The sequence below is a fragment of the Pan paniscus genome, chromosome 18 (genome assembly GCF_029289425.2).
Source record: "Pan paniscus chromosome 18, NHGRI_mPanPan1-v2.0_pri, whole genome shotgun sequence".
NCBI lineage: Eukaryota > Metazoa > Chordata > Mammalia > Primates > Hominidae > Pan > Pan paniscus.
This window is the reverse complement of record NC_073267.2, coordinates 74,983,412-75,004,403: the sequence shown is the minus strand read 5'-3', so window position 1 is coordinate 75,004,403 and position 20,992 is coordinate 74,983,412. Positions and strand designations below refer to the sequence as shown.

Genomic DNA, 20,992 nt, shown 5'->3' with positions numbered 1-20,992 from the left:
GACTGAAGGATTTAACCCCATCAGCCTTCACTGAGTCTTATGGACTCAGTTGTGTGCCCTCAAAACCCATAGGTTGCAGTTCTTATCCCAACAGCTTCAGAATGTGACTGTATTTGGATATATAGGGTCTTTGAAGAGGTAATTAAGTTAAGATGAGGTCATTTATTTGGGTTCACCCTAATCCCATATGACTGATGTCATACAAAAAGAGGAAACTTTGACATGGGTACCAAGGAAAGGTCCTGTGAAGGCACAGAAGGAATATAGACATCTGCAAGTCAAGAAGAGAGGCCTCAGGAAAAACAAACAAACAATCTTGCTGACACCTTGATCTGGGCCTCCTAACATCCACAATGGTGAGAAAATAAACTTCTGTTGTTTGAGCCACCCAGTCTGTGGTACTATGTTATGACAGCCCCAGCAAACTAACACATTAAGCTTCCCAAAATATATGAAGTTCTGACACGGCAGGGTGCTGGGAGTGCTCTCCCTTCATGCTTTGTGTGTCTGGGTTCTTCTTACTCCTCCAGTCCCGTTGGGGATCTCACCTTTTCAGAAATGCCTTTGCTGACTCAAACGTGAATGGTATTCCCTCTTCTGATTAGCCTTCTCTGTGCCTCTTCCTTTTCTTTCTTATGCTCTCCATAATTATCTGCTAATTTAAGACTCCTCCCAAAACTGTAAGCTCTGTAAAGCCAACAGCCATGTCTGTTTTGTTTATTGTTGCAGTCCAAGGGTTTAGCACAGGGCCTGGCTCATAGTTGGCCCTCAGTCGATTTGTTGAATAAATAAAGGAATGAAATGCTGATTAAGAAGCTCTCCTATGCCAGTCATTAACCTGGTATGTGGAAAAGGGAGGTGAACAGGTCAGATGTACTCTCTACCAGTGTGGTGATACATTCCTGCAGATAAGACTGACATCAAACATGTAAATAGAAGAAAGCATAATGAATGTTGACTTGGAAGAAGTACCCTAAGCTTCACAAGCTAAGATATCTTTGTCTTCATATGCCAGTGAGTTCCTGTAGTTGGTCGGAGAAGGGGACACCCTTATTGAATTATTTCTGATGAGTTGAAATTAAATGAAATATCATGGCTCTTAATAAGATGCTTCTTCACTGAGAAACCATTCAATTTAAGGTTGGTGGGATTGTATTTGGGCACCCCGCCCTTTCTTAGTGGCGAATCTCTAAGATTCTAATTCCCAGAGGTGTCACAAATGGAGCCTGCAAAAGGCAGAGCATCTGTCTTGTTCTAGCTGGAGCAGCATTAAGGAAAGAGGAGGCCAGGGAGAATTTACTACCTCCAGAGGCAGATTGATTAGTAAGAACTGCCAGGCAATTTCCATTTGCATTTTGCCTGGGTAGGACTGGGGAAAGGGAGATGTTTCTAAATGAGAACAGCCCAATCATTTTCTCCTAAAACTTGCTCCAATTTGTCTCCCTGCTCCCAGAAGTTACTACCTTGCATAATCCAGGAAGGGAGATAATCAGCACTTTGAGTTACATTGGTTTTGCCTGCTCCCTTGATAAAATGGCAAAATTCGCCGATGAAATCTCGGAGTTCATTATGGCATCGTTTTCTCTCCCCTTAAATCAAAGCCATTTTATCTCCTTCAGTCTAACCAGACTCCAAGAAATGGCATCTATGCTTCCTCTTGCTTTCAATTATTTATACTCCTAGGCAGACAAAAGCCCAGGCAGTGCAATCCTTGGGTGACTTTTAGCTCAGACTCTACCAACAGCTCACCAGAGCTGGGCAGGAATTGCCATTATTCACCACCAAATGGAAGGCAGCGACTCAAGCAAGAGCCATGGATGGTGAAAACACAATTTTATTGGGGATGCATACGGACACAAACTCTCACGCATGCAGACCTTAATTGAAAACTAAAACAATTAGCTTTTAATACTTGTGAAATAACGGACTGAAGCACATTTACAGGATGACTGGGAAGCAACAGTCATAGGCTGTTTCTTTTTTAATAACATTGAGTTGTGTTCACAGTTAAGCTCATTAACAACACGAAAGCGGAACAGAGCAGGACACTGGAATGCCATTTCATTGATTATTTGTGAACAGTCCTTGCTGCTTATTCTATGCTCAAAACCAAAACAAAACAAAACTGCAAACTAGGCTGGAAGCGGTGGCTCACGCCTGTAATCCCAGCACTTTGGGAGGCCAAGGCGGGCAGATCACCTGAGGTCAAGGGTTCGAGACCAGTCTGGCAAACATGGGGAAGCTCCCTCTCTAGTAAAAATACTAAAAAAAAAAAAAAAAAAAGAAAAAAGGAAAAGAAAATATAGCCCAGCATGGTGGCACACATTTGTAATCCCAGCTACTCGGAAGGCAGGAGAATCACTTGAACCCGGGAGGCGGAGGTTGCAATGAGCTGAGATTGTGCCATTGCACTCCAGTCTGGACGACAGAGCCAGACTCTGTCTCAAAACAAAACAAAACAATACACAAACTGGAGAACAAACTTCCTGGAAATAGGTGCTTGTGTGTGTTTTACTGTTTAATGACCAGATGTTGGTAACACAAGGTTGTGCCCTGAGAGGCTTTTGAGATCCACCAGGAAAGCACAGGGATTTGGCCACAGTCTGCAAGTTGGTCAATCTGTCTGTGAGGTGGTTTGTTGATGTCGGTATGGCTCCTCATCCCCAAAGTGCTCCAAACCAGATCTTTGAGCCCTCAGCTAGCCAGCCCGTTCCCACAATGGCTCCTTATGTTGAAATTTTCCCTCCACACCCATGAACGGCAGTGTGAGGGATGGGGACCCTTGTTGGAACTCTATGCATGGTCCTTGCACTGCCCTACTCAAAATGCATCCAGGGTTCCTCCAACTCCTCAGCATGGAGTCTAAAGCCCTCCAAGAAAATGGCCCCCAGCACCTTCCTAGTTTCATTTTTAGCCACTCTCTCCCGCCAGTCACACCCAGCCACACTCGTCTGCCTGTGTTGGTTTCGTGACTCCTCTGCACAAAGGTTCCCCTATGTTGAATTCTCTTTTTCCTCTTCTGGCAAGTTCCTACTCTGTGAAGTCCCCAGCTAAGAGGATTTGCCCCCTCCCTGGTTGCCTGTAGTCCTCTGATGGTTTCTCGCTACATCTATTATAGTCTCTGTGTGGGAACTTTTCACTTCACTAGAATATCTTGAGAGCAGAGCAAATCTCAGCTCAGACATCTGCCATGTCGTAGGTGCCCAACAATCTCTGCTGAATGAAATATAAACCAACAAGACAGACCGGTGCACCCAACTGTGGGGAGAGTGCCGTCACTGCATAAGCAAAAGAGATGCTGGCGCAGGAACAAGGAATTCTGTGAGTGGTTTCATTATTATTCTCATCCAGCCTGCAGAGTTCAGTAGACAATATGACCAAGGGACAACATGGGAAAGTTCATTTTATTACCATCTGAGTTTTCAAAAATGATATTGGTAAAAATGCTAATCATCTAAAGAATATTTTATTTTATTTTATTTTATTTTGAGACAGGGTCTTGCTCTTTCACCCAGGCTGGAGTGCAGTGGCACGATCTCTGATCTCTGATCTCAGCTCACTGCAACCTCCGCCTCCCAGGTTCAAGCGATTTTCCTGCCTCAGCCTCCCAAGTAGCTGGGATTATAGGTGCAAGGCACCACGCCCGACTAGGTTTTTTTTGTTGTTGTTGTTCTGGGATATGTGTACAGAATGTGCAGGTTTTTTACATAGGTATATATGTGCCATAGTGGTTTGCTGCATCTATCAACCCATCATCTAGGTTTTAAGCCCTGCATGCATTAGGTATTTGTCTTAATGCCCTCCACTACCTGTCAGGCTCCAGTGTGTAATGTTCTCTTCCCTGTGTCCATGTGTTCTCATTGTTCAACTCCCACTTATGAGTGAGAACATGTGGTATTTGGTTTTCTATTCCTGTGTTAGTTTGCTGAGAATGATGGTTTCCAGCTTCATCTATGACTCTGCAAAGGACATGATTTCATTTTTTTTTATGGCTGTATATCAATGATAGACTGGATAAAGTTTTTGTATTTTTATTAGGGACAGGGTTTTGCCATGTTGGCCAGGCTGGTCTCGAACTCCTGACTTCAAGTGATCCACCGGCCTTGGCCTCCCAGGGTGCTGGGATTACAGGCATGAACCACTGCACCCAGCCATGAAGAATATTTTAAATCTAAAAGTAAAGAGTTCCAAGTCTCATTACTTAGAAATCAATGGTTTTATCTTTCCAATGGGTGTCCATATGTACACATACTTTTGCATGTATGCAGTCACAAGTCACATATAATCAGACATTTAGCTCTTCTCATTTTTTAAATCATTTGTTTGTTTTTTTTACATTTAGTTTTTCAAAGTGTTTAAAGCAAATATTTGCATTCTCTTTTCCATTGTACAATTAAGTGTCCATGTTTACTATATATTTTCACACTTGTCTTCCTGTACAAATGCAGGTTTTGGTGTCCAACTACCTGTGTTAAAATCCCAGCTCCATCTTTCCAGGTCAGTGCCATTGGAGAAGTTGCTTAACCTCTTGAAACCTCAGTTTTCTATTCTGTAAAATGAACATAATAGTAATATTTACCAAATATTATCATTATTAAAATTTAAAAAATTGAGAAACAGTCTAAACATGATGCTCAGAACATACTAATTAATGAGTCTTAATTATTTTATTACTACTGTTATCATTAGAAAAAATGGCAATTTAAAACAGAATCTCATTTATCATTCTAAAATAGGGTTAACGCCTATTTAATGTGATTTTGAGTTGTTATTTTTGTCTTCAGGGAGATTAAGAGATGACATAGTGTAGTGCCTATGTTTCTGAAGAAGTTGAACAAATGCCTGGTCATTCAATTAGAGGTCGATGTGTGGGTGGAATCTGAGAAAAATTTACACTAATTTTTTAACCACTGCATGACATTGCCTAAATATATGTCTGATGATGAAGGCTAAGGAGCAGTGGTGACATGAATTCAGAGACTATTGCTGTTCTAGTCGAATAGAAAAAAATTTCTAAATATGGTTTGCTCTCTGATGGTGGGCAGATCATAGCCCCATCTGAGCTTTGGTTTTCTCATCTAAACATCACTATGACAGACCAGCCTATCTTCAGAGCCAATTACAACTTTAAGACTCTTTTTCTTTTTCCCAAAATCTGCCATTGACACATGGATAGATTTTCAATGACAATTTGTTTTTTCTTTTACTTGACCCTCCTAACTTCTATACCCCAGTGAATATAAATTATTAGAGAGTACTGCCATTATGAAAGTATTTAATGTTCTGCTGAGTTACCATATTGAAAAAATGTGTAGTTAAATAGGAAAGGGCGGACCACTTTGGGAAATAATGTGCTTACATTTCTTCAAAATATTCCACTGGGCATTATGTTGCCTTTGAGTTATTGTACAGATGCCTAATGTATCCTATTAGAGACTGGACTTGATAACCCTAGAGGATACTTTTGCAACCTCAGAGTTCATGAAAATGCACCTTTCTTATTCTGGAAAGAAGTGCTGCATGAGCAATTGCAACAATTAGCTTTTAATTGCACTTAATCATCTCCGTTTTTAAGCCAAAGGAGAGGTAGATCTTACTGCTTCTCCCATGAAGTTGAAGCACAGACGTGGGAGCACAGACACTGCTAGCTTGTGTCTTGGCAAAAATGCAGGATATGCATTGTTCATAGATGGGAGCCATCCATTGGCTGCTCAATCCACCGCTCTCTGGGATTTATGTGCCAGCCACCTGCATGTAGACAACAGTGGGCCATTATGATGCTAAAGTTCAGCCCCTCTTAAAGCCAAAGTAAAGAAAAGTAACTGTGTTTATTTTAAATATATAATCAATCATAACCCTGTGAATAGCCACTTTTCTATAAATGCCTTCATATATCATCTAAAGCCCTCTTACTTCTACATAATTCTCTTTTGTTTGGTTCCCGGTCTTTGACTTTACAGTTTTACTCAGGGGATAATATAGAACTAAAGCTCCAAACAAGTCTTTCCTCTATATTCTCTCCTTGGGGCCAGTGTTTGCAAGTGAAACATTTTCTATAAGTAGGGCAGATGGGGAATGGACTCATAAACACCTCAGCTACAAGGGCTGCGTGGAGTGGAAGAATAATCCAATGACTTTGGGGGAGTGAGCCCAGGGTTTGAGAGCTGACTTTTAGTATTTGCTTATTTAGTCTTTAGTATTTGCTGACTTTTAGTATTTAGCTGTCATTTAGTACTTGTGTGGCTGTAGGCCAATCATTACCTTTCTGTATTTCAGTTTCCTTAACTGTAAAACAGGAACCATGCAGGGCTGCTTGTGAAGACTCAAGAGTAGTTGAACACATAGTGATTCTTGAGCAATGTGCGCATAGGAAACTCTGCTGTTATCACTTCTCATTCACTTTGAGTCAGATCACATTTTCTTTTAAGAGGGTCATTGGCTGACTGACATCCACAGGCAGGTAAACAACAGGGTGAAGAGGCTAAAACTTATATCAGCGTCTTATAACAAACAGTTAAAGAAAAGTGGGTGATGAGTTTTGAGAGAAGAGGGCTTAGGAAAGGAGTAAACACAACCATCTTCCAATATAGAAAATTGAGGTCATTTGCTTTTTTTTACTTCTGACAAGCCCAGTAAAGGGTGAGCCATTATTTGAAGGCATATGTTAAGAGCTAACTACTCAGTCTACTCACAGAACAGGCTGCCTTGTAGACTGAGCTTACTTTTGCTGAAGATAGATAAACATAAGCAGTGCAGTTGGGGGGTCCCAGCAGGAGTTAGAGAGAGAGCTGAATGGTATCAAAAGATGTTTCTTACTCTCAAAAGCTAAGTCTTTCTCATGAGAGATGTCAATTCCTTTTTCATAATGTTGACCATCATAAAAATTTATCCTTATCTACATTATCTAGACTCCTGTAGAAAGGGAAGAAGGCTCTACCACTTACTGAATATACTATTCTACATACCAGGCACTGAATATTTGTGTTATTTCATCTTCATATACCTAATCTAGGACCAGGTACATAGGAAACAATCGTCGAATATCTGTCACAAAAATAAAGGAAGGAATGAATGACCTAAATGCATTATTATGTACATTTTGCAAATGAGAAGAATGGCTTATAACAAGAGGTGACCATTTAGATTGGTCTTAAAAAACATGCCTATAATTTTAAAACATCTTTGAAGAGGAGTTTTTACCAGCAAGATTCAGAAGTCAAATTTTCTTTCTTCTGAATGGAGAGTCAGAGCTGCAAAATCAGCAATTTAGAGAATCCTGCTGTTTATCAAAAGTTAGAATGTCAGCCATCAGCAGACAGGACAAGTGCACTAATGAAAATGTATGGCTTTTCATTATTAGGCCAATTTACACAATGCAATTGGAATTGAGTAAGTTGTAGCAGCTACAAGATCTGTTTAAAACACGAGGGTTGATTTTAATGTTACAATTACCATAAATCTTTAACATTTTATGTTTACAAATAGACCTCAGAAAAAGGAAGTCTCTAGTAGGTATATTGCTAATGTCTCTGTAAGTAATTAAGAAAAAAGACACCTAGACCAGATGCTAAACAAAATCCGTAAGTTGATTTTCAATTTCCCAGAACTAGGAGAAAGTTTATTAAGCTCCAGTTGGTCTCCTCCATCATGCCAAAGAACAGGGCCCCCACCAGACTGATCCTTTAAGCTGCTGCTTTCAGAAGGGTCTCTATTTTTAGAAGTCTACTCCGGTGATGATTCCAGGAATTACTCTCCAACAAACTTCAGGTTAAAACTCCTGAGGCCTGTAGCCAGATTAGAAACAGATGCACCCTTCCTTTGTCCCAAGTTTAGCCACGCAGGAGTGAACATGGTCCCACATGTATGACATTGTTCAAGCAGGAGACTGTTAACTTACCCCCAAACCATTTTCTTTCTTCAAGGCCAGTTAATTTTGCATATACCATACCAATGGAGAGTGAGGAGGGTGTTAAAAAAAAAAAAAAAAAAAAAAAGAAAAAGAAAAAGAACAAAGAAAGTAGAAGGCAGTTGATGATGAAAATGAACTTTCATTTTTTATTTATTTATTTATTTATTTATTTATTTATTTATTGAGATGGAATCTCTCTCTGTCGCCCAGGCTGGAGTACAGTGGCGCCATCTCAGCTCACTGCAAGCTCCACCTCCCGGGTTCACGCCATTCTCCTGACTCAGCCTCCCAAGTAGCTGGGACTACAGGCGCCCCCCACCGTGCCCGGCTAATTTTTTGTATTTTTAGTAGAGGCAGGGTTTCACCTTGTTAGCCAGGATGGTTTCGATCTCCTGACCTCATGATCCACCCGCCTCAGCCTCCCAGAGTGCTGGGATTACAGGCGTGAGCCATCGCACCCAGCCCAACTTTCATTGTTTTTTTAGTGAATGTGTGTGCAGCAATTTGGACATTAGATTGGAAAGTTGAAAGTGAATTGGAAAAAAGCTTTGTTTTCTTTTTTTAAATCATTTATTAATTTACTGAGTTGTGCAAATGTGCCGTTTCTAATTGGTATGTTGAGTGCCTTTCAAAAGTCAGTGGTAAAGTTGGGAGTAAAACCCCGGTGACTCTCTGTCTTGTTGAATTTCGCCAGTCTGATAATCCACCACAAAAGTTTGCATTTTTCTTGAACATCCCAAAAAGGCATTTTGTACATTTGACTGCTGTCTTCATTGACCTAGGAATTCCTAGCAGGAAATTAAAGAAGATTAAGGAATTAAGAAAGGGTTGTTGTTTTGTGTGTGTGTGTGTGTGTGTGTGTGTGTGTGTGTGTGGTGTGGCAGGAGGGGCTCCATTGGTTTGTATTGTTTAATCCTTAACAGGAAATTAAAGAGGATTAAAGGTTTTCTGCCTGCCTGCATGGGAGGGAGGGGTGGAAGAGTCTATTTACATTGTTTTTCTCATTTATTTTTTCAAAAATATTCATGAGCACACTTGCCCTGGAAGTGTGTCCCATGCCCTGGAATTAAACCCTAAGAATATAAAAATGAATAAGACAAGTATGTTTTCTTTTTGAAGGAAGTTAGAATCTCTTTGAGGATATAGACCATACATACAAGTCACCATGAATGTACATAACATGATTATACATTGCAATTATGACTTGTCCTATACAGTATATGAAATGAATAGTCAATGAATTGTCTTTTTTTTTTTTTTTTTTTGATGAGATCTCATGATTCTCCTGTCTCAGCCTCCCAAGTAGCTGGGATTACAGGTCACCATACCTGGCACAAACTGTCATTTCTTGATATTAAAGAAGTACTTTGCATTTACCTAAGTATTAATATGTGTGAGAAGACCCTGTGTGATGAAATTGACAGCTTGAAATACAACCCTATGAACAAAAGTCTAGGGAAGAAAGCTGATAGTGCTGTGCAAATGCGGATGAAGGAATGTTCAATTCTTGCGGACAGAATTTAAGGCATTTTCTGGAGGAGGTGGCATTGGATTGAATCTTGAAAGATTGGCAGGTGCTAGCCAAATGTGAGTGCAAATATGACTAGAGGCAATTCTTGGCAGAGCGGGTGGCATGGGCAGAAATGTAGTGTTAGGAAAGGAGAGTGAAATATTAGGAAACCCAGAGAAATTTGGTCTGATGGTGTCAGTATCAAGGGATGCTGGAGCATGGCGATGGGGTGAGATGACCCTGCCTTGGCTCACAAACAGGGTGAGTTGGAGCCATTTAATTAAAAACTTAGGAGTATGAACTTTATATTCTAGGTGATGGGGCTCCCAAATGTTCATACGTAGCCAAGCCCCCCATTTATCAGAAATAAAGGACATGGGGTGACTCTTCAGGTTCCAGATTCAGAATTGGAGTGAACTGTAAAGGTGATTAGAAGTTGTTATCAAAAATCTTCATAACTTGGTCCTGGTTGCCTTGATAGCCCAATTCCTCACTATTATGTCCCTTGCTACCAGATAAAAATGACACCAGATTTTCTTCACTGCATTATCATTGCTCCCTGGATCTTTGTGTATTCTGGAACACGTGCCTGGGACACACTTTTGCCTCTATATCTGGCTCTTCATTCATCCTTCAGGTTTCAGTTGAGACGATCCTTCTTCCACACAGTGTTATTTTATTCAGCAAATCTGAGTTAAGATCCCTTTTTCGGGCTCCTCCAGCCCTTGGTGTTTCTCCAGTGAGGACATGTGTCACACTCCGTGGCATTGCTTGTTTAGTATCTGCAGTCTTTTCCATCATATACACAAATAAGTTGGCTGCAAACTCCTAAGCACATTGACCCCGTGAATAAATAAATGGGACATTCTAGTTGGCTAATGTTCCAAGAGTCACAGAATATGGTTAAAAATAGACTTAGTTGTATTTTTTAAAATTACTTGCGTATTGATTAGGGTGAAAGACATGAGCAGTCTTGTTAAGACACTTACACATGAGACAGACATGTGAGGTCTGTCTTTGGTGACAGAGGTATGGCAGTGTGGCCGTCTTTTTTTAAAACTTCACCTGCTTTCTTATGCCAAGATGGTAACAGCTGTAGGACCACGTGTCCCCTAGTCTCTGCCCACCCTTGCAGTTTCTTGCATTCCTGCCATTACGATAGAATTTATAAGGACCCTTTTCAAAAGAGAGGGATCAGGAAGAGATTTGACAGAGATATAAAAATAGCATCACGGTTGAGTGAATAGAAGCTTCCAGACTGAGCTGCTGTTGAAATATAAGACAGAGAAGGGCACTGGTGCCAGTGAAATTCGCTGGTACCTCCGTACCTACAGCTAGCTGCAAATTCATTGGCACAGTCCTTGCCCCAGCGAGATTTTAGTGGCTGTGGGTTTAAAAGCCAGTATGGGTTAATTGGCACTTTTGGGCACTTTGGAGACAGCAGTGGATTTCTCCATTGAAATGTCCATTCAAATTTCACATAGCCAGGTGTGGAGAATACATGGCGGACCAAGCCTGCAGGGGTTAAAAGCAGGAAATGAAGCGGAGGTATGGAGCGGAGACTTTGGGACCAGCTTGCTGGTGAATGGTTAGGCCTGAAGCTAGGGTGTGGAGGAGCGGGGAGTGTCATCTCGTGCTGTTTCATAGGAAACTTATTATTATGGGTTTGCTTGTCTGGACCCATCTTTCCTGGGTAGTATGTGCCAACCAAGACCATATGGCCTGAATTATTTTGCTTACTTGCCTTGTCTTACATCAGTGACACAACACAGACACACACACACACACACACACACACCCCTACCTATCTTATCTTCTAGGCTCATGCTGCCTAGGTCACTGTCAGGTCAAGGTTGATCACCATCAAGGCTGATCTTTACGGAACAGGAAGCTCTTCCGTAGTCACATTTTATTGCAATCATTAGCCAGGTGCCCAGGAAAAGCAATCAATAGTGATAGAGTAATCAGAGGAAGGCTGCAGGGGGCCCAGAGCAGCCAGGAACACATGTCCGGCCTGGGTATGACTCAGAGATTGCTCCTGCCTCACATGCTTTCCACACAGAATTTAAGAAGATGAGAGTGGTGGACATTATATGTCGCCAAACCCAGCAGACGTAGGACATTCTTCATGAAGAAGGCATTGGAAACATTCTATAAAGATCCTTCCTGTTGCAAAAGGAAATCTCGGCACCTAAACAGCCTAGATGTGATATAACTAGAAACTCTCATCTACTCTGCATATCTTTACTTTAAATTTAATTCCATCATATTTTGTGGTGATACATATTTATGATGTTGAGACATTTGATTATATATAAAGAGCTCCTCAGTCATAACTAAGCATTAAATGAAGCATTCATATTTCCCTATTCCTCAAATATGTTGTTACATGTTTCTGGGATCACTCCTTCCTCTCTCTTCTCTGCGGTCACTAAAGAAGGAACCTAGAAAGGAGAATGTGAGCCATCCTACTTAATTTGGGAGATTTATACCTTTATGAAAATAAAGCAGTTTTCTGATGGTTTGTTTTAAACATGACTTACTAACTCTAATGCCAGGTGTAAATGCACAAGTCATAAGATTTTTCCCAGCACAGACTTTTCCTGAATGTCTGCGTTTTCTCTAGTGCCAAGGGCATCGAATCCTTCTATTCTAAATGACCTTCCTCTTTTGCTTAGGGGTGGGAGATGGAGCCTTTGCTCGAGGGCCAGTCAAGGGGCAGCTGTGGTGGTGCAGAGGAAAGGACAGGTGGGAGGAGGGGTCGTCCAGTGAATAATGCTAGAATGAAACTAGGAATGCTCCCCTGGGAAATGGGAGACTCTGGAGGCAGAGGGCAAAGGCAATATTGCATAGTAAAGTCAAGACACAAATTCCAGATAGAAAACATATATGAAGAATGTCTAATCCAGTGTCAGGTATAAACAGAGGCAAGGCGTTAAAGGGACTAAGAGTGCCCATAGTCTCAACGTCAGTTGTCCTGACATCATCCCCTCATCCGATACTTACTGAACACATGTTTTGAAATAAGTCCTGTGCTGGATGAGGAGGTTATAGCAAGAATAGAAATGACTTCTCACCTCCCGAGTGATATTTATGTTCCAACAACAGTACATAAAGAGACAGGATAGAGTTGGGGTTTAGTGCACTAGACTTGGAGTGGCAGAACTAGGTTCAAGCCTTGTTTTGCCACTCACTGGCCACGTGCCTTTGAGCAAGTTACTTAATCTCTTTGAATCTGCTTTCTCACCCATACACTAGGAGAACTATGTGAGGCATAAACTATGCATGCTGAGTACATGGTACTGGTAGATGCTAGGCTCACAGAACATGACAGCTTATGGATATGTCTTTGGGCTCCTGGGGCCATGTTGCCCAGTGTGGGTGAGCCTCAGGTCTTGGGTAAACACTATGGTTCAGAGCTAATGACCTTAGCATGATCATTCTTTGGTAGCACGTTAGCACACAGTGCTAGTCATTAAGACTTTTCCATTCTTCACCTGCTGTAGTTACAGGGAAGTCAAACTCCAGGTCACAGAGGTTTATTTGGGGCCCCTGACATCCACAAAACCTTTCTTTTCTACCACTTGAAAACCGATAACATTTACTGGACAAGAATTTAACCGAGTCATTTTCAGTAACTGCTGTTAAATTTACCGGCAGTAACCAAGTGTCTTCTACCTTCTGATAAACTGATACCTACCCTTTGTGGCTGAAGGGGAGATGATGTCTACAGGAGATGTGGGTAGAACCATATAAAGCAAAGCTTCTGGGTCTGTAAATTGCAGGTTGATGAGGCTGAATTCTCCTGGAGCAATTTCTTAAGAAAACATGAAGATACCCATCTTTACTTGGCTGCTTGTTTTTCCAGTGGTGATGATTCCATTTCCCTTGATGAAATACTAAGGGATTTATATGCATTGAGATGCCTATGGGGTGATAGATGTTTCTTGGCCCAAGGTTATTTCCTTGGGTCAATTTTCTACTCTTTTCATATGGGAAGAAGGTGTCATGAACTCATAATATCCAGCATATTCACATTAAGCATTAGGGTAGGATGCTTCCATTCTCCTTACTGTCAGCTGCATTGTTCTTTCTCCATAGCTTCCTGTCCCTTCAGCATTTTGTCACGTTAATGACATGACAAAAGGAAGTGGAAAAGTGACTCTTGCGTTTGATCCAGGTAGACATGTTTTGATCTGGAGGTACTACTAGGAATGTGGGAGTCAGCATCAGAATGTCTTGCCTGATTCGTTGCTGAACTTTCAATTGTTATTTTCATGTGCCTCATAGGCCTTCATCTGGATGCGATCTTTACTGTAAGTGTTTGTCTTTGAATTCCCCAACTGAAAGAATGAACTTCTCAATTCAAGAGTAAACCGTAGCATATACATTTTTTTTTTTTCTTTTTTTGAGACGGAGTCTCACTCCGTCACCCAGGCTGAAGTGCTGGAGTGCAGTGGCGCGATCTCAGCTCACTGCAAGCTCCGCCTCCCGGGTTCACGCCGTTCTCCTGCCTCAGCCTCTCCCAGTAGCTGGGATTACAGGCGCCCACCACCACGCCCGGCTAATCTTTTATATTTTTAGTAGAGATGGGGTTTCACCGTGGTCTCGATCTCCTGACCTCGTGATCCACCTGCCTCGGCCTCCCAAAGTGCTGGGATTACAAGCGTGAGCCACCGCGCCCAGCCGCGTATACATTTTTAACCAACATTTTCTCCCTTAATTAGACTTGTCGCTATTGTTTTGAAAACCTCCTATGTGTCAGATACTGTTTTAGACATGCTAAAACATGTTATATCAAAACATCACAGCAACCCTATAGAAGAAGATGACATGATGGCTACTATCTGATGAAAGAAAGAAGGCCCAGACATTGCTCTACAGCAAATCAACAGTAAATAGATCCAAAAGAGGCAACCGTGGAATGCACTTTAATCTAAGTCAATGCAACACCTCTTGTCTTTATGCTTCAGGTTTCTGCATACAGATTACTCGGGGCCTGCCAAGGAGTTTCATCAGTCTCTCCTGTGCTTTGGGTTTCTAATATGCTCTAAGTCAACACTGGGATTGTGTTGATCTGTGTTAGAAGCTAAGAGCTTGAGCAAGCTGGAGTCCCCATTGCAGTAAATGATGGGAACAACCTTCGAACTTGCCATTAATAAACTGAACTGTTCATGTTTCTGTGGCATAGCTTGACATTTAGGCCGAGAGTTTGTAATGCCAATAAACAGCTCAGGATGTGATGTGATGTGATGTGATGTGTGTGTGTGTGTGTGTGTGTGTGTGTGTGTTTGGCTGTCACACAATTAAAAGCTTAACTGAGAAGGCTAAAGCTTTCATTAAAAGCCATCCACTTTCATTTATTTAGTGTTTTGGGGACCTGGAGAGAGTACAAATCAAGAATAGGCCTCCAGGGGACATCTTTTTAGACATGAGCCAATGATACTAGTCTAACTATTGGAGTGCAGGCAGCCTTATTTTTAGGTTAAGAAAAAAAAACAAAAACGAATGAACAAATGTGGTCATTTGAAGAAATCAGACATGTGATTATTTTTCCTTCGCTACAAAAGTACCCGAGAGATCTACCAGCCCCTTCTTTGATTAATACTGCTTGCGGTGGTTGTACACTGCTCAACTTGGCATTGCATTTATCAAAATTTGCCAGAGCAGACAGGCATCTCCACGTGAAAAGAATGACTGTAATGGGCCCCTGAGCCTTGCAGGGAGTATCTGGTCTCCATGAATGGAAAAGGTGGACATGCTAGGGTGGTGGGCTCATGGCCTGGACTCTGTGCTTTCTTCTACAAACTGTTAAGTCCTCTAAGCAGCTCTTAAGAAGTTTTTACCCTCGATCTTCCACATGAGATGACCTGCATTGTATATAATCTTTAGGGTTCCCTGTTGCCTTTTATTTTCCTCTTGGTCCTGCCAAAGGCCAGAACACAGAGAAAGGCTTCTGGAAGAGCTTTCTCAATCATTTGTTTCCAAATGCTGACCCAAACTGTCCACTTTTGATTCATCTGGGGAGTGAATTCTTTTTTTTTAAATACACATTTCTAGGCACTACCCTCAGTGTTTTTGATTCAGTGTGACAAAAAAAAGTGATTCTGATGATCCATAAGTTTTGTAAAACACTGATTTCTAAACATCATGCTGACCTTGCCTCTAGACACTCAATCTTTGTCCAGGTGGACCCCTGAGCTAACCAAAGGATCATTCCCTGGAAACCTAAATGCAATAGAGGCCTTTGCAGGACTCTTATTACAAACCTGAAATATATCATCCTAGTCCTCCTCCAATTGCCATTGCTGAATTGGATGGCAGCCAACATCTCTACTTTAATTGAAGGTCACTCTTAAACCTCAAAGAATGAATTCAACTTCTGCATTTGCAGTAAATTTTGGCAGGTAATACCTTCATATTTCCCTGTGACCCTTTCATAATGGACCAGAAAAGAAATTTGACTCAAAAATCAAGCTTCTTCTTTGACTCAGTTATAGAATTGGTAGGATTTCTCATCTCATGTGAAATAAACCATATTTCCTTCTTTATGTTGGATGCCAGGGAGCTCAGAACCCTACTTTATTCTTAATAGCAGAAACATTTTAACCCTTACACTTGCCATATCCATTTTTTCTTTCTGTTTTTTTTTTTTTTACTATCAATTATTTCCCCTTTAAAATTCCTACTCAATATCACTTTAATAAACCATTTGGAAACATTTTGGGAAAAAAATTTAAATCTGAGGACTTGGTGAGTGCAGCATGACATTTGTGGGAAGAGGCATACAGGCCTTCCAGCATCCCGCTAGAGGCAAATAAGAATATTTTAGATGATTTCATTCATTCTTTTTTTCTTTTGTCCACTATAGTATCTTCCCTGCCTTAGATTCCTGCTCATGACCTTTAAGAAACTGATCACACTATTGGGCAAGTCCTTCCCCAGCACCCAGGTCACATCATAGATCTTCTTACATTGCGAATATTGTTCATCAGGATGAGCTACATTTCTAATATTTCCAGGTTCACATACATAAAACTTTAAAACTATATAGGTCTATAGATTTCTCTTATTACTTTATATATTCAAATCCATTAATATGAAAAATTTCAAAGCCATTTTAGATTGGAAGTAATTCGGCCAGATACGATTTGAATATGAAGTCTGATTTCGGTTGGTTGAGACATATCGAGAGGGGGCTGCACATGGCTGTTCCTATTTCAAAAGCCTGGATAAACTCACAGCCATAAAATTTGCCTTTTACAGAACTACCTCTCTCTATGAATCTGCAGTGCCCACTTAGGCCAGAGTTGAACATGAGAGCCGAAATCCTTCTGAACTTTTCCCAAGTAACCCTGCAAGGGAAATTTTAAAAAATGAATGAATAAAGTAAAAAAAAAAAAAGTGCAAGCTAAAAATAAACTCTGGCAGTGAAATTTATAATTTTTAAAAGGAAGAACTCAGGAAGCATATTTCACAGAATGTAAACATGCCCAACTCCTAATAAGTAGAGATAAATTCCAATTAATTATTGTCAATATTCCAAAAGTTAGGGAAAAACAAACCGACTATACCGAAACGTTTTATTGTAGTGATATTTATAACATCAAAGTTTTTGAAAAATCTCCATATTCAGTGACTAGTAGTGGTTACCAAATTTAGCATATGCCCATTGACTGATGCTTAAAGATAACAATTTTATTTAATAGGACAGGGTGTCATGAGTGAGCAATTTTATATTCAGTTTGATAGTCATTAATATTAATGTTGTTTGAACAGAGAAGGACATTTTGATTTAAATAACATTCATCCAGAATAAAAATTCAGATGTGTCTATAGCTCAGAAATTCAGATTCTTCTTTAATTCTATTAAATTTGAGGAAATAATTTTATTATGTCCCAATGAATCCCATTTGGTGTGAGAAAAAGAGAAATGAACATTTTTTAAGTACTTGTTAACCCACAGTTTGTTACATCCATTTTGCAAGGAACTTTTCACGAAACATATTAAAATCGTATGTTTTAGTTGTCACCAGCCTGAGGATCAAAACAGGGTCACAGTAACTTTTAAAAAATGGCATGTTTTCTCTATGCACACTAACTCAATGTGTAGGAAGGTCAGGGTGTTCCAAGCTCTCCCTAAATATTTCCAGGGAATGTCTAACTGAGGGGTGTCTACACATGTGTGCTCCACCATGTGACACATTCAGCTCCTGTAGCATCTCCTGGTGTCCTGGCTTCTGTGGCCCACAGTGCTGCTCGTCCTGCTGCTGACCACTGCAAAACCCCTGATGCGTGGTACAGAGGGTGCTGGTCCCTAGCACTGGGTGCCATTATCCTTGTCTGCTGAAGCCACGGGTTTTGAATCTTCTCAGTGCCTCAGGGAGACTTTAGGAAGCCAGTGCTTTAGACTTAAGTAAACCTCTTTTTTTTTTTTTTTTTTTTTTTTTTTGATGGAGTCTTGCTCTTATTGCCTAGGCTGAAGTGCAATGGCATGGTCTTGCCTCACTGTAACCTCTGCCTGCCAGGTTCAAGCGATTCTCCTGCCTTAGCCTCCCGAGTAGCTGGGATTACAGGCGCCTGCCACCACACCTGGCTGATTTTTGTATTTTTTGTAGAGACGAGGTTTTGCCATGTTGGCCAGGCTGGTCTCGAACTCCTGACCTCGTGATCTGCCCGCCTCAGCCTTCCAAAGTGCTGGGATTACAGGGGTAAGTCATCGAGCCCAGCCAAGTAAACCTCTTTTGAAAAACAAATGAAGCATGTGCGCAGAAAAGTGCAGGAATCATAAGTTTAGAGCCCAAATAAGTTTCATAAAATGAAACACCTGTGTAAACACCATATCAAGAAGTAGAACCTTCCAACACCGTTTTGTCACTTGCCTGACAAGGTAACCACTATTTTTACATTGATCCCCATCAGTTAGTTTGGTTTATTTTTGGACTTTGTGTAAATGAAATTGTGTACCATACTAATCACTCTGCTGATGGACAGGTAGATATTTCCAGTTTGGGCCCATGATGAGTCAAGTTGGTATAAACATTCTTTCACTTGCAGTAAGTTTTCTTGAAGTAAGTTTTTACTCACCGTAGTGAAGTGGTTTCCAACTCTTAGTGAGTGGTTTCCAGCCTCACCTCTCATACCCAACATGAACCTGTAAGTCATCACTCGAACTATTGTAATCACGGCTTTACAGTGCAATGAGTCTCAAATGTGGGAGGATGCTTTGGCAGGCTTGTCCTTTGAGAGAGTCTCCTGGGCAAGCACCCCACTTGCTGTGCAGAGGCACAGACAGTGGGTCAAAACTCAAGGGAGTCAGGCTGGGAGGGGGCCCTGAATAGTGGGTGCTGAGTTTCTTTCCAGATCCCCCTCCTCTTCTTCCATGGTGACCTATGGGTAGGCCCCATTTCTCTCTCCTGTGGGTGGTGCCCCTTCTCAAGAACTCAAGGAGGTCCTCTACCTGTTAGACAAAGAATAAATAACTCAAGCCAGGACTCCTGGTCAATAATGAATGTGGGTTCTGGTGAGGGAAATTTGAGAATGAAATATATTACTCACTTCTGGTTTTTGACATGCATTTCTCTCATCCTGGATAAGATCAGAAGAGCAGTGGAATTCCCTGCTTTTGCATAAGACAATGATTCCAACAATAACAGTTAAAAGTTATTGAACATTTATATTTGCAGGCACTGAGCTATGTATTTAACATCCATACATCATATACTCCCTGGTAGCTTCATGAAGTAGATACTGTGATGTCCATTTTTCAGATAAGGAACCTGGGGCTTTAAGAGTCTAAGTAACCTTCCTGAGGTCGCTCTACTAGAAAGTGGTGGAGTCAATTGTTACATATGGATTTGTGTGACTTAAGAGACAATAGTCTTATCCTCCTTGCTACATTGCTTTCTATGGAGGGATGCCTAATAAAATAATTTTTTTTCCATGTAATAAAATGTGAAGGGCCAGGCACGGTGGCTCTTGCCTGTAATCCCAGGATTTTGGGAGGCCGAGGCAGGTGGATCACTTGAGATCAGGAGTTTGAGACCAGCCTGGCCAACATGGTGAAACCCCATCTCTACTAAAAATACAAAAATTAGCTGGGTGTGGTGGTGGACACCTATAATCCCAGCTACTCCAGAGGCTGAGACAGGAAAATCACTTGACCCTGGGAGGTGGAGGTTGCAGTGAGCCAAGATCATGCCACTGCACTCCAACCTGCGCCACAGAGTGAAACTCTTCTCAAAAAAAAAAAAAAAAGAAAAAGAAAAAACATGTGATAATGCCCAGCACCAGATGTCACTATAACTGGCACAGGCATGCAAGGCCATATTATATGAGAAGACAATGCAGTGAATGATGCTTGCACAAGTCTGCTATGTTTATTTGAGAGGACAATGCAGTGAATGATGCTTGTACAAGCCTGCCGTGTTTATTTTTGGTGGTTCTGAGCTTTGCCTCTTGTCCCTGATCTTTGCTGCAAGGTGGATGACAGGATGCTTATTCGTGTTAGGGTTGAAAGAGGTAGAGTTCATATTAATGGGATCAGAGCACTTTCTCTGCAGAGTCACACCAACAGGCCTGGCCTGTGCTGACCCTGCAACATAAAAAGTCAGGCTTCTAACAGGAAACACAGGGCAATTTCTGACTTGCTTTTAAGTCCACTGTCATCCGATGTCGGGAATGATACTCATTACCATCTCAGAAACAGAGCTACCAGGTTGCAACTCTTTCTCCCTCCTGCTGATACAGGAGGTAGCATGAAAGTCTTTCTTCTCTGGGATTGATGACTGCAATTTGTCTTTCTGGGGCTTCCACTGCTGCTTGGACAGGCAGCAGCTGGACCTGAGAAGCCCTCCTGATGCTTTCAAGTCAGCAGATTGCTTCTGGGCTGGCCACGCTTCAGTGCCTTCCCGTTAAATACTGTATTGATTTTAGGACTTTCTTACTTCCATGCAGCTCAGGACCCATAGTTGGCTGGGATAGGAAAGTGGGGAGGAAAGGTATAATGAGGAGAGTTGCTCAGCAGGTTTGCACACACAGCCGTAAGCTATCTGATGCTACTGATTTATTTTATTTATTTAACAAATGTAATAAGACATGGCCTCTGGTTTGACAGAGGACTCAGTGGGAGGAGAGACCTCAGGGTGAATCTGTGGATATGAGGGTTAAATTTACGGAAAACACACAAAGAAGTTGCATTAAGAAGGAACAACAAGGGATTAAATTTATAGGAAACAAAAAAATAGGTTGCATTAAGAAGGAACAAGGCATCAACCAGATGAAATTCCCTTCTCCTCTGCAGGACACCACTGCCTCCCTGCTATTTCATCAGCTCCCACCTAGAGGACTGAAGTCATCTTCATGCATCCCTCCCTATGGCCCTGTATTTCCCCTCCTACCTCTATTTCTTCAGGCAATTGCCAGGCATCCTTTTAAAAAATTGTAGTAAAATACATGTACTATAAAATGTACCATTTCAACCATTTTAAAGTGTACCATTCAGTGGCATTAAATATATTCTAAACATTTTGTGACCATCACTACTAATTTCATAACTTAGAACTCTAATTCAT

The 20,992-nt window shown here is 41.2% G+C and overlaps 1 long non-coding RNA gene across 1 annotated transcript in view; it reads left to right on the top strand.

The window, feature by feature from the left end:
* The first annotated feature begins 1,582 nt into the window (after positions 1–1,582).
* Positions 1,583–20,992, top strand: part of LOC134729364 (uncharacterized) — a 215,300-nt gene continuing 195,890 nt past the window's right edge. The window contains exons 1-2 of the long non-coding RNA XR_010110373.1: positions 1,583–3,321; positions 4,449–4,497. This is a non-coding gene — a long non-coding RNA (uncharacterized LOC134729364). The remainder of the gene's footprint in view (positions 3,322–4,448; positions 4,498–20,992) is intronic.